This window comes from Oncorhynchus clarkii, chromosome 24 (genome assembly GCF_045791955.1).
Source record: "Oncorhynchus clarkii lewisi isolate Uvic-CL-2024 chromosome 24, UVic_Ocla_1.0, whole genome shotgun sequence".
In the NCBI taxonomy this organism is placed as follows: domain Eukaryota; kingdom Metazoa; phylum Chordata; class Actinopteri; order Salmoniformes; family Salmonidae; genus Oncorhynchus; species Oncorhynchus clarkii.
In genome coordinates, this window is record NC_092170.1 from 47,296,677 (window position 1) to 47,306,141 (window position 9,465).

Consider the following 9,465-nt stretch of genomic DNA (forward strand, 5'->3'; position numbering starts at 1 on the left):
GGTGACACAATAGTGCTCTACAGTATAGTGGTGACACAATAGTGCTCTACAGTATAGTGGTGCTCCCATAGTTGTCTACAGTATAGTGGTGCTCCCATAGTGGTCTACAGTATAGTTGTGTAGTGGTGCTCCATTGTGCTCTACAGTATTGTGGTGCTCCCATAGTGCTCTAAAGTATAGTGATTCTCCCATAGTGTTCTACAGTATAGTGGTTCTATAGTATTTGGACAGACATCTATTCAGCTTTCTCTACCACACATTATACTCTGATTTAGGACAAACTGTGTATTTCAAGTAACTAGATTGTTAATACTAGTCATCTTGACTGGTAACGGACTTTTCAGTCACCTTGCAAAATGATTGTTTATAATGCTCAGTTTTCAAAGTCAAATTGGCACAGCCATCTTGCAAATGTTATGCATGACAGTTACTAGGAAACTAGTTGTAGTGGATATAATGGACACGATACATACATGTAAGGCCAGCAACTATCAACCTATATGAATATATCCCCTGTGGACCAATAATTGTTAGGGACTATGTTACATGTAGTCACAGCATAGTACAAACATGAGAACACCACTACTCATCAATAACAAAGATGTACATTGCCTTCATTATTCTACAGGGATACCCCTACTAACCAGGTAGCCTTCTACTACTAACCAGGGGCAATGCATAGAGAGACAATGAACAAAATAATACCATGAGTAATACTAGCTACCGCATTATGAAATAAGGGACAACTACAAAACAGTGGATTTGCTCAAACAATAGAAAGGAACAAACATCAGCATTACACTAGACTAGCCACTGAACAAACTATAGTACAAGAGGAATTGCATAATGGACAAAGTGAACAAAATAGTCTTATCTTGTTGAGGATAGGGGGCAGTATTTTCACTTTGGATGAATTGCGTGCCCATAGTGAACTGCATCCTACTCTGTCCTAGATTGCTAATATAGAAAACACTCTGAAGTTTCTAAAACTGTGAGTATAACAGAACTCATAGGGCAGGCAATCTTCAAAACAAGAACTGAAATTCTGAATGTGGCGTCATCGCCCCCTCCTTTCCCAACAAGATATGGATCTGGTAGCACTTCCTACGCCTTCCACTAGATGTCCTCATTCAGTAGAAAGTGGAATGGAGCATTTTTTTAAATATTTTTTTTAACCTTTATTTAACCAGGCAAGTCAGTTAAGAACAAATTCTTATTTTCAATGACGGCCTAGGAACAGTGGGTTAACTGCCTGTTCACGGGCAGAACGACAGATTTATACCTTGTCAGCTCGGGGGTTTGAACTTGCAACCTTCTGGTTACTAGTCCAAAGCTCTAACCACTAGGCTACCCTGCCGCCCCAATTTGCTGTGAACTTTGACCGAATGGGAGGGGAAATAGTCAGTGTCCCGACAGAATGCCATTTTCCTGTGGCGCATTTCTCTGTGGGTGCTACCGCCGTTCCATTTGGCTCCAGCTGAAAACGTATGATCCGGTTGGAACATTATTGGATATATATGATAATAACACCCTCAAGATTGATTCTCTACTTAGTTTGACCAGTTTATTCAACCTGGAATATATCTTTTGGAAGTTTTCATGCGAGTTATCCTGGACCAGCAGTCAGTTTTTGGGCACGTGAGCTGAAAGTGATAGCAAATGCAGCTACTTGGACACTAGTATTGGACATTATGGAACAAAACAACAATTTATTGTGGAACTAGGACTCTTTGCACTACATTCTGATGAAAGATCATCAAAGGTAAGGGAATATTTATGTTGTAATTTTGTATTTCTGTTGACTCCAACATGGCGGAGAAATACTTTTACGTCTGAGCGCCGTCTCAGATTATAGCAATGTTAGGCTTTTTCCGTAACATTTAAAAAAAATCTGACACAGCGGTTGCATTAAGAACTAGTGTATCTTTAATTATATGTAGAACATGTATCTTTAGTCAGGGTTTATGATGAGTATTTCAGTTATCTGGCGTAGCTTTCTGTAATTCCTCAGGATATTTTAGAGGCAGTTCTGAACATGGCGTCAATGTAACCCGAGATTTGTGGATAAAAATATGCATATTATCGAACAAAACATAAATGTATTGTGTAACATGTTATATGAGTGTCATCTGATGAAGATTTTCAAAAGGTTAGTTATTCATTTTATCTCTAATCCTGCTTTTGTGACTCTCTTTGTCTGGAAAAAATGGCTGCGTTTTCCCTTTGATTTGGTGGTGGTCTAACATAAATATATGTTGTGTTTTCGCTGTAAAAAAAATGATGGGTAAAAATACCCATCGGACATGATGGGTAGATGAACAAGATGTTTATCTTTCATTTGAGGTATTGGACTTGTTAATGTGTGAAAGTTAAATATTTCTAAAGAATATTTTTGAATTCCCTGCGCCACCTTTTCAGCTGAATGGTGGGGTGGAGTTCCCTGAGGACAACTAATAACAAATATATTGAGATCAACAAAAGAAGCAAAGGTCAGCCTAACAATAGACTTTAGACACAAGCCTCAACACAGTGATAACAGCAGCCTAACACTAGACAATGCACAGTGACAAAAACAGGCTAACACTAACCACAGTGACAATAACACCAGGCACTAACTATTTACAACAAGAGTCAAACACTTGCCTGACAACTGCAGCCTAACACTAGCCAGTGCACAGTGACAACAGCAGCCTAACACTAGCCTCTACACAGTGACAACATCAGCCTAACACTAGCCTCAACACAGTGACAACAGCAGCCTAACACTAGCCTCAACACAGTTTCAACAGCAGCCCAACACTATCCTCAACACAGTGACAACAGCAGCCTAACACTAGCCACTGAACAGTGACAAAAACAGGCTAACGCTAGACAATGCACAGTCACAACAGCAGACTGAGACTAATCACTAAACAGTGACAACAGCATCCTAACACTAAACACAGTGACAATAGCAACCTGAGCTCCAGCCAATGTACAGCAACAACAGCAGCCTAACACTAAGCTCAACACAGTGACAACAGCAGCCTAACACTAGCCACAGTGACAATAGCAACCTGAGCTCCAGCCAATGTTCAGCAACAAAAGCAGCCTAACACTAGCCTCAACACAGTGACAACAGCATCTTAACACTAGCCTCAACACAGTGACAACAGCATCTTAACACTAGCCTCAACACAGTGACAACTGCAGCCTAACACTAGCCTCAACACAGTGACAACAGCAGCCTAACACTAGACACTGCACAGCGACAACTGCAGCCTAACACTAGACACTGCACAGAGACAACAGCATCCTAACACCAGGCACTAACTATTTACAACAAGAGTCAAACACTTGCCTCTACACAGTCACAACAGCAGCCTGAGACTAATCACTAAACAGTGACAACAGCATCCTAACACTAAACACAGTGACAATAGCAACCTGAGCTCCAGCCAATGTACAGAAACAACAGCAGCCTAACACTAGCCTCAACACAGTGACAACAGCATCCTAACACTAAACACAGTGACAATAGCAACCTGAGCTCCAGCCAATGTACAGCAACAACAGCAGCCTAACACTAGCCTCAACACAGTGACAACAGCAGCCTAACACTAGACAATGCACAGTCACAACAGCAGACTGAGACTAATCACTAAACAGTGACAACAGCATCCTAACACTAAACACAGTGACAATAGCAACCTGAGCTCCAGCCAATGCACAGCAACAACAGCAGCCTAACACTAGCCTCAACACAGTGACAACAGCAGCCTAACACTAGACAATGCACAGTCACAACAGCAGACTGAGACTAATCACTAAAACAGTGACAACAGCATCCTAACACTAAGCTCAACACAGTGACAACAGCAGCCTAACACTAGCCTCAACACAGTGACAACTGCAGCCTAACACTAGCCTCAACACAGTGACAACAGCAGCCTAACACTAAGCTCAACACAGTGACAACAGCAGCCTAACTCTAGCCGCAACACAGTGACAACAGCAGCCTAACTCTAGCCTCAACACAGTGACAACTGCAGCCTAACACTAAGCTCAACACAGTGACAACAGCAGCCTAACTCTAGCCTCAACACAGTGACAACAGCAGCCTAACACTAGACACTGCACAGTGACAACAGCAGCCTAACTCTAGACACTGCACAGTGACAACAACATCCTAACACCAGGCACTACCTATTTACAACAAGAGTCTAACACTAGCCTCTACACAGTGACAACAGCAGCCTAACACTAGCCTCAACACAGTTTCAACAGCAGCCTAACACTAGCCACTGAACAGTGACAACAACAGGCTAACACTAGACAATGCACAGTCACAACAGCAGCCTAACACTAGCCACTGAACAGTGACAACAACAGGCTAACACTAGACAATGCACAGTCACAACAGCAGCCTAACACTAGCCACTGAACAGTGACAACAACAGGCTAACACTAGACAATGCACAGTCACAACAGCGGCCTAACACTAGCCACTGAACAGTGACAACAACAGGCTAACACTAGACAATGCATAGCGACAACAGCAGCCTAACAAAAGCCACAGTGAAAACAGCAACCTGAGCTCCAGCCACTGCACGGTGACAACATAAGGTTTTGCTCCAGCCATGCTATCTAGTAGCATGTATCGCCAGGGAGAGAGCAGAGAGAACATGCTATCTAGTAGCAGGTATCCCCAGGGAGAGAGCAGAGAGACCATGCTATCTAGTAGCAGGTATCCCCAGGGAGAGAGCAGAGAGAACATGCTATCTAGTAGCAGGTATCCCCAAGGAGAGAGCAGAGAGACCATGCTATCTAGTAGCAGGTATCCCCAGGGAGAGAGCAGAGAGACCATGCTATCTAGTAGCAGGTATCCCCAGAGAGAGAGCAGAGAGACCATGCTATCTAGTAGCGGGTATCCCCAGGGAGAGAAAAGAGAGACCATACTATCTAGTAGCAGGTATCCACAGGGAGAGAGCAGAGAGACCATGCTATCTAGTAGCAGGTATCCCCAGGGAGAGAGCAGAGAGACCATACTATCTAGTAGCAGGTATCCCCAGGGAGAGAGCAGCGAGACCAAGCTATCTAGTAGCAGGTATACCCAGGGAGAGAGCAGAGAGACCATGCTATCTCATAGCAGGTATCCCCAGGGAGAGAGCAAATAGACCATACTATCTAGTAGCAGGTATCCCCAGGGAGAGAGCAGAGAGACCATACTATCTAGTATCAGGTATCCACAGGGAGAGAGCAGAGAAACCATACTATCTAGTAGCAGGTATCCCCAGGGAGAGAGCAGAGAGACCATGCTATCTAGTAGCAGGTATCCCAGGGAGAGAGCAGAGAGACCATACTATCTAGCAGCAGGTATCCCCAGGGAGAGAGCATAGAGACCATGCCATCTAGTAGCAAGTATCCCCAGGGCGATAGCAGAGAGTCCATGGTATCTAGTAGCAGGTATCCCCAGGGAGAGAGCAGAGAGAACATACTATCTAGTAGCAGGTATCCCCAGGGAGAGAGCAGAGAGACCATACTATCTAGTAGCAAGTATCCCCAGCGTCAGAGCAGCGATACCATACTATCTAGTTGCAGGTATCCCCAGGGAGAGAGCAGAGAGACCATACTATCTAGTAGCAGGTATCCCCAGGGAGAGAGCAGAGAGACCATGCTACCTAGTAGCAGGTATCCCCAGGGAAAGAGCAGAGAGACCATACTATCTAGTAGCAGGTATCCCCAGGGAGAGAGCAGAGAGACCATGCTATCTCGTAGCAGGTATCCCCAGGGAGAGAGCAAATAGACCATGCTATCTAGTAGCAGGTATCCCCAGGGAGATAGCAGAGAGACCATACTATCTAGTATCAGGTATCCACAGGGAGAGAGCAGAGAGACCATGCTATCTAGTAGCAGGTATCCCCAGGGAGAGAGCAGAGAGACTATACTATCTAGTAGCAGGTATCCCCAGGGAGAGAGCAGAGAGACCATGCTATCTAGTACCAGGTATCCACAGGGAGAGAGCAGAGAAACCATACTATCTAGGAGCAGGTATCCCCAGGGAGAGAGCAGAGAGACCATGCTATCTAGTAGCAGGTATCCCCAGGGAGAGAGCAGAGAGACTATACTATCAAGTAGCAGGTATCCCCAGGGATAGAGCAGAGAGACCATACTATCTAGTAGCAGGTATCCCCAGGGAAAGAGCAGAGACCATGCTATCTCGTAGCAGATATCCCCAGGGAGAGAGCAGAGAGACCATGCTATCTCGTAGCAGGTATCCCCAGGGAGAGAGCAGAGAGACCATGCTATCTCGTAGCAGGTATGCCCAGGGAGAGAGCAGAGAGACCATGCTAGTCTCATTCAAAACCATAAGACACATGCGACACACTCCACTGAAAATACAATTTGACATTTCATTTGGTCCATGGAATATTAAGAATGTACCATTAAAGTGTTGATGTTTGAATGACCCGTGAAGTGATCTCATGTAACCCTCTGAACAGCCTTCCTCAAATACACCCAGCAAGGTCCCGAAACCCATGGCCAGAGAGGACAAAAGTCAGGACCCATCTGTCTGTCTGGCTGTCTGTCTGCACTTGCTTTGGGTTGATTACTGTATCTGGCCTAGGGACAAACTACCGCCAAGATGTCCATGCATAGCAAACATGGTGGGTATGACTGAATCAACCAGGAAGTATGCAAGCACATCCTGGGTCTGACACAAGAAGGAAAATCTCTATCAGGAGCAAAAAAACAGAGGTAGATATTTGACGTATAATGTATTGATGCTTGATATGCTTTCTTGTGGCTTGGGCTATTCCCCAAAGTCCAACATCCTCTAGGACACATATGTCAGAGTCAAGGCCCGCGGGCCACATCCGGCCCGCAAGAAGGTTTTTTACGGCCCCTGGGATGATCTTGATTTATTATTAGAACCGGCCCGCAGCAAGCCGGCAGCCCGCAGATCTTTTACACGCACCAATACTACATTTCCCACAATGCAAAGGTGACGCACCGAGCAGTAGGCTGCTTCATTTCAATATTTATTGGCACAGCAGTCGTCAGCATCACAGTAAAATTAACTTTCAGATACCCATCAAAAATGGCAAAACGGAAGGTGGATACTGAGAACCGGGGGTTTCAAACAAGGTGGGAGTCGGAGTATATGTTCACGAAGGTAGCTGGAAAACCTGTGTGTCTTCTGTGTGGAGAAAGTGTGGCGGTACTGAAAGAGTATAATCTGAGACGACATTATGAAACGAAACACGCGGACAAAAACAAGAATATGGACATGGAACAAAGGCTACAAAAGGCAGAGGAATTAAAACGAGGCCTCAAATCTCGACAGGCTCTGTTCAAAAAAGCCAAATCACAAGGCCAGGCTGCTGTCAAGGCCAGTTTTATTTTGGCAGAAGAGATCGCTAAATCAGCCCGGCCATTTACGGAGGGGGATTTCATCAAAAACTGCATGATTAAAGTTTGTGACGAAGTTTGCCCAGAAAAAAGGCAACTCTTTTTAAATGTGAGTCTGAGCAGAAACACCATTGCCGAGAGAGTAGACCAGTTGTCCATCAATCTAAAAGAGCAGCTTGTGAAAAAGGGAAAAGATTTTATTGCATATTCCTTGGCTGTGGATGAGAGCACCGACATTTCTGACATTGCCCAGTTGTCAATTTTCATCCGCGGAGTGGACTCCAACCTAAGCGTGACAGAGGAGTTTTTGGCTTTACGTCCTATGCATGGCACAACTACGGGGCATGATTTGTATGAAGAGGTGTCAAGATGTGTAAATGAGATGGAGCTGCCTTGGGAAAAACTCGTGGGTTTGACAACCGACGGAGCACCTGCGATGTGTGGACACAGGAGCGGACTGGTGGCGAAGATACGGGAAAAGATGCAAGAGGAAAACGCGACAGGTGAGCTGACAGCTTATCATTGTATCATACACCAGGAAGCGTTGTGCGGTAAAGCCTTGAAAATGGAGCATGTAATGAGCATCATCACGCGCACAGTTAACTTTATCAGAGCCAAAGGTTTGAATCACCGCCAGTTCAAGGCATTTCTGACGGAGTTAGAAACGGAGCATGGTGATTTGCCTTATCACACAGAGGTGCGATGGCTAAGCCAGGGAAAGGTGCTTCAAAGATGTTTCGAGCTTCGTGAGGAGATTTGTCTGTTCTTGGACAGCAAAGGGAAAGACACAACACAACTCCGAGACGAAATGTTTCTGTGTGAAATGGCTTTTCTGTGTGACATTACGAGTCATCTGAATGCAATAAACTTGCAGCTGCAGGGTCGGGATCGTGTCATCTCTGATATGTACAGTACAGTGAAGGCATTTAAAACCAAACTGACTCTGTGGGAGACGCAGATGCGGAAAGAAAATTTGAGCCACTTTCCCAGCTGCCAGACCATGAAAGAGAAGCTCTCTACCAGTGCGTTCCCGAGCACACAGTTGGCTGATAAAATAGGTATGCTTGCCGCTGACTTTCGACGCCGATTTGCTGACTTTGAAGCACAAAAAAGCAGGTTGGAACTGCTCGGTAACCCATTTGCTGTTGACGTGGAAAGCTCACCACCAAACCTCCAAATGGAGTTGATTGACCTCCAATGCAATGATGCACTGAGGGCAAAATATGCGGCAGTGGGTGCTGCGGAGTTCGCCCGTTTCCTCCCCGGCACAATGCCCCAGCTGCGCATCCAGGCTGCTCAAACGTTGTCTATGTTTGGCAGCACATACCTGTGTGAACAACTGTTTTCTTTGATGAACCTGAACAAAACATCACACAGAAGTCGACTTACTGCTGAACACCTCCACTCAATTCTGAGGATTTCTTCAGCTCAGAGCCTTACCCCGAACATTGATGAACTTGTGGAAAAGATGGGACACCACCAAGTATCACCCTCAACCTCAAACAAGTGAACATTACTGTGCAATCACATATTTAGAGTTTTTACTCAGTTCAAGTTTAAAAGTTAAAATTTAATATTTGTTTTCACTGCATGTTACTTCTCCTTAAACAAAGTGTTGTTTTTGATTAATAGATTTTTGCACTTTATTTTTTTGTATTTCAATCCAATTATATTTAAAAAATATTTCAGTTGAGTGGATGATAGAAAATTGCTATTATTGTTTTTTCTTTGAAGTAAATTTAGCCCACTTTTGCTAAAATAGAAAATATAGTCTACTGATGGTGCCTTGAATACCGGTTTCTTTCATTTAATGTTCATGTTATGGGGATATTTATATAAAGGAAATTTGTCTTTTGTGTCTGTTGAAAATTAAAGATTACTGACAGAGCCATAAGAAAATATTGCTTTATTTATCTGATCATATTGTAATATATTTGTTAGGTTTTCAGTAGGTTCAATTAGGTTCACTAGACTATATGCGTCATTTAAAAATTTTTCAATGAACATTCGAACAGTCCGGCCCTCGTCTTGTAGCTGATTTTTTTATTTGGCCCTCCGTCCATTTGACTTTGA